We start from the raw sequence: 5,292 nt of genomic DNA, 5'->3' as shown, positions 1-5,292 counted from the left end.
GGTTTTCTTGAATGCAAACCTAATGACATTTTATTTTGCCGAGTCTACACTGATGGTTCTGTGGGCGCTACTGTCCGAGTCTACATTGAGTAGTACGAGAATGATTCAACAAAAACATGAAGAGATTCACAGGAAGCACTTGCACCACTTGTGAGTAAATTGCTGCAATTTCTTTTTCCTTTTCCTAATTCATTCGTGGAACTTTTGCAAATAATGAGTTGGACGCTGCTGGTGTTGCAGGTAGAGGTGGCCGTTAAACTCTCAAAGATGGAAGAATTTGTGGAACTTTTTGGTTTATCCTAAAGATTACTTTATTTTTTCCAACAGTTCATATTTGCCAATTTTTCTACTTGGTTTAGTATTTTTTTTTGTGGTTCTTATAGTCCCTGCATTCTTATTATTTATTATGCTGCTTTATTTTTTCTAGCGGTTCATATTTGCCAATTTTTCTACTTGGTTCAGTATTTTTTTGTGGTTCTTATAGTCCCTTATACTCTAGTTTAATCATTGCGAGCTAAACCAAGTCTTTGTTACAGTTAAATTGGAATATGTGAAAGTTGTTTGCAATGAACCTGGATGTATGAAGACATTCACAAATGCAGAATGCCTTAAAGCACATATCAAAACTTCTCTTCTATACGTTGATTGTGTGATTTGTGGAACAAAACAGCTGAAGAAGAATATTAAACGACATGAACACATGCATGAAGCAAGCGAGGTGACTGAGAGTTGCTTCAAGGTGACTGAGAGGACAAAATGTAACTTTGAAGGTTGCGCGAACGCACCTTTTAAAATGAAACACCTAAATTTTGTGTAATTATCGATTTTCTCTCTCAGGCTGTTAAAGCTTAATTGCTATTTGGAAGCAATCTAGTAGAACATTTTCAATTAAAATGTTGAGTACAATTGTAAAATACTTTTACAGTTTGAATGTTTTATTGGATGTTGTTGTTTATTGTTATTTTTCTTTGACAATCGAAACAAATCAGTAAAAATTTTAAACCGTTGTTAACGTAATTTATAACGCTTTTAAATAGTTTTCCGGTGGTTCCAAAGCTGTCGGGAAATCAACCGACGACATATTGAAACTGCCGGGAAACCATTTTGCGGCAGTTTTAGCAAACCGCCGGGAAAACTTTTTGCGGCAGTTTTAGCAAACCGCCGGGAAATCAATTCGAACCGCCGCAAAAAATAAACCACCGGGAAATCATTTCTAACCGTCGTTAAAAGAACCGCCGGGAAATTATCTCGAACCGCCGCAAAAACAACCGCCGAAAAATTATTTCTAACCGCTACTAAACAAACCGCCGGAAAATATTTCGAACCGCCGCAAAAACAACCGCCGAAAAATCTACTTTAGTGGCGGTTATTCCAGCGGTTCTCTAAAACCGCCGCTAAATGGTTTAACGACACCGGTATCAGCGGCGGTTTACCAAACCGCCGGGAAATGATTTTGCGGCGGTTCCAAACCGCCGCTAAACGATTTTAAAACCGCCGGGAAATCCTTTTTTTCTTGTAGTGTAGATCCATGCAACATAATAATACCATAATATGTTCTTTCCATTGACCATAGTTTGTAACGGTAAGAATGGAAGTGTTATTCATATTGACAAATATTGAGAGTGCTAAATAAACAAAAGCAAAGAGCATAGTTCAATTTAGCAAATAAAGCATGTATCTTTATGGTTGTGCAATAACAAAATACAGCAAATAAAACATGCAACTTTATCGGCATTAATTGATATACCTAGTGTAATATTATATTAAATCTTTGGACTAAAATGTAATTTATTAGTGGTACTCTCCAAACAATTCATAATCACTTTTATTTGTCACATAACTCGCCTTCCTTTAAACCGACGCATTATGCACATGATACTTTATTTATGATCTTCCTTAGCAAGTTTATGTTTTCAACTATCACTCATAATACTTTTAATTTGCCACATAGTTCCCTTCTTTTGGGCCGGCATACTAAACACATGACTTAGAAGCCAAATTAAATTTGTAAGCTTCCTTAAACATATATCCGGCATCAAAAATAACTATCCTTTGGGCCAATCATCTTCAGCATGGATATACATCCATCTATATAAATACTACAACCCTCCCCAATAGTTCTCACTTTAGCGATAGTATCGGCTCGACTAAGTAGAAAATGTAAAGAAAGATACAGGAAAACTACTAAAAATACAACTAATCAGATATCAGTCGATTGTATCAGATATCAATCAATTGATACTGTCAACAGTCGACTGTGTAATGCCATCAATCAATTGACATTCTGTATGTGCCAATTATTGGGCATAATAGTCAATTGATTATTATCGACAGTCAACTGCCCCACAACAGTCGAGTCTGCGAGTCGAATCAGATAGCATGAGTCATCGAGCAATAATTGACTAGTACCTTATTGCAGTTGGCTGATAGTAATTAGTCGAATGCTCTAGTTGAATTCAGATAACATTCTGTCAGTTAAATGCTCTAGTCGCACTGATAACTGTTGGTGCAGGGAGCACCAGATAATCGAATAGATATTTTGGCAAAGGATTCAAGTTAAAGTTATGTTGTGTGCTAACAAGCTGAGTTGAGTGTGCAAGGAGCATAAAAAAGTCCTAGTTATAGCTAGGCAAGGAAGTCCTAGTCAAGTGAATCAAGTAGAAGACTTGGTTCACAACCACAGGTTTCTACTCTAAGGCCCATGATTCATGATTATTTCTGACAGACAATTCACTATAAAAACTCCCCTCTCACGAGAAGGAGTTTGTCATTTTATAAAATATGTTAGGATCGGTAAACTTATATCGTCCTAATTTTTTAAGTACAAAAAGTAATAAAGAAGTTACCGACTGAGAGTATTAGACTTGTAGTTGTCGGTGTAGCTCCAAGGCGTTACGATGGCATATTGGATCGAGTGTTTGCACATAGGAGGTGATGGTAGAAGCGTATAGAATTCATTTTAAGGTTCCACCTCGATAGCTTCTTATAAAGCCTAATTCGGGCACCTCCACGTCAACCCGTCGATTCACTTTCGACGCTAACTCGACATCTTCTGAGCGCTTGTATCTCTTTCGGGCGCCTGGATGCTGATGTGAAAGTTGTCGGATCAACTTTGACTTTGCAACGCCTTATCTAGATCTGGGCGCCTAGAACCTTTCGAGCGGCTAGAGGCTGAGGTGTCCTGACCACTAGGACTCTACCAGCTCATCCGCCTCGCGAGCCCGTTTGGCTGACGTCCAGTCGCCTAGATCCCTTTCGGGCACCTGGACCATTCGATCGCTAGATCCAGATAAGGATGCCTAAAACATAAAGTTTCAGCCCCTCTTTTTCTACATTACAAGTTAGTCCAGAAATAAAATAATAGGAAGGAAAATAGTTTTGCAAACTGTTTGATCTTGACTTTAGATTTCCAGTGAAGTCCTAGGTTAGACCGATGCCTATTGTTTCTCTTATCGGGAGCGTGTCCTCACTCACTTCACTGAGGAGAATTTACTGTTTGATTGCAAAGGTGCAAACATAGTCCCACATCTAAAACACATGAAAAAGATCATGAGTTTAAAAGGATGGAAAATATCTCCATTGGGATGAGGCCTTTTGGGGAGAGCCCAAGAACAAATTAAGTCATGAGGGCTTAGGCTCAAAGTGGACAATATCATGCCATTGTGGAGATATTTTAATTCCATCCGGACTAACAATTGGTATCAGAGCGAGGTCGTTCTTCACCGGACTAACCGTCGGATGAGCCATGATCCGGATCTAACCATGTGTGTTGAACCTTAAACAAAGGAAGTAGGTGATCCCGTGTCTGAATCAAGGCCTAATTCGGGCGCCTCCACGTTAACCCGTCGATTCACTTTCGACGCTAACTCGGCATCTTCTGAGCGCTTGTATCTCTTTCGGGCGCTTGGATGCTGATGTGAAAGTTGTCGGATCAACTTTGACTTTGCAACGCCTTATCTAGATCTGGGCGCCTAGAACCTTTCGAGCGGCTAGAGGCTGAGTTGTCCTGACCACTTGGACTCTACCAGCTCATCCGCCTCGCGAGCCCGTTTGGCTGACGTCCAGTCACCTAGATCCCTTTTGAGCACCTGGACCATTCGATCGCTAGATCCAGATAAGGATGCCTAAAACATAAAGTTTCAGCCCCTCTTTTTCTACATTACAAGTTAGTCCAGAAATAAAATAACAGGAAGGAAAATAGTTTTGCAAACTGTTTGATCTTGACTTTAGATTTCCAGTGAAATCCTAGGTCAGACCGATGCCTATTGTTTTCCTTATCGGGAGCGTGTCCTCACTCACTTCACTGAGGAGAATATACTGTTGGGTTGCAAAGGTGCAAACATAGTCCCACATCTAAAACACATGGAAAAGATCATTGGTTTAAAAGGATGGAAGATATCTCCATTGGGATGAGGCCTTTTGGGGAGAACCCAAGAACAAAGTCATGAGGGCTTAGGCCCAAAGTGGACAATATCATGCCATTGTGGAGATATTTTAATTCTATCCGGACTAACAATTGGTATCAGAGCGAGGTCGCTCTTCACCGGACTAACCGCCGGATGAGCCATGATCCGGATCTAACCATGTGTGTTGAACCTTAAACAAAGAAAGTAGGTGATCCCGTGTCTGAATCAAGAGGACCAGACACAGGACAGGAAGTCCTAGTAGGTCGGGTGGACCGAGGGGCAGGAAGTCCTAGTTGCGGCTGGGCAGGAAGTCCTAGTTGCGGCTGGGCAGACCGAGGGGCAGGAATTCCTAGTTGCGGCTGGGCAGGAAGTCATAGTAGATCAGGGTGGACCGAGAGGCAGGAAGTCCTGGTTGCGACTAGGCAGGAAGTCCTAGTAGGTCAGGGTGGACCGAGGGGCAGGAAGTCCTGGTGGGTCGAGGATTCAGACATCAAACGGAGGTTTTCCGTTTGAGGGGGGCTTATGGTCCTTTGTTTGAGGGGGGGATTGTTGGGTTGCAAAGGTGCAAACATAGTCCCACATCTAAAACACATGGAAAAGATCATGGGTTTAAAAGGATGGAAGATATCTCCATTGGGATGAGGCCTTTTGGGGAGAGCCCAAGAACAAAGCCATGAGGGCTTAGGCCCAAAGTGGACAATATCATGTCATTGTGGAGATATTTTAATTCCATCCGGACTAACATTTACTTTTTGTCATCCCGATCCTCCAGACCCGTTGGACTTTTGCTCAGCCTTGATCCTCAGCTCTCAAGTCTTCCACTACTAGATGTCTGATCCTCCAAATCCACCTAGACTTTCTGCCTAGTGCTCTGATTTGCTAAGAC

The 5,292-nt window shown here is 41.4% G+C and overlaps 1 long non-coding RNA gene across 1 annotated transcript; it reads left to right on the top strand.

Annotated features, from left to right (window-relative positions):
* The first annotated feature begins 7 nt into the window (after nt 1-7).
* Nucleotides 8-597, top strand: LOC141844600 (uncharacterized). Its single transcript, XR_012603147.1, has 2 exons — nt 8-150; nt 241-597. It is a non-coding gene; the product is annotated as an uncharacterized LOC141844600 (long non-coding RNA).
* The last annotated feature ends 4,695 nt before the right edge of the window (nt 598-5,292 follow it).

This window comes from Curcuma longa, chromosome 13 (assembly GCF_044706935.1).
Source record: "Curcuma longa cultivar G26 ecotype Majalengka, Jawa Barat chromosome 13, ITB_CL_G26_1.1, whole genome shotgun sequence".
Taxonomy (NCBI): domain Eukaryota; kingdom Viridiplantae; phylum Streptophyta; class Magnoliopsida; order Zingiberales; family Zingiberaceae; genus Curcuma; species Curcuma longa.
Note: the sequence above shows the minus strand (reverse complement) of the source record. Positions and strands in the feature narration are given on the sequence as shown.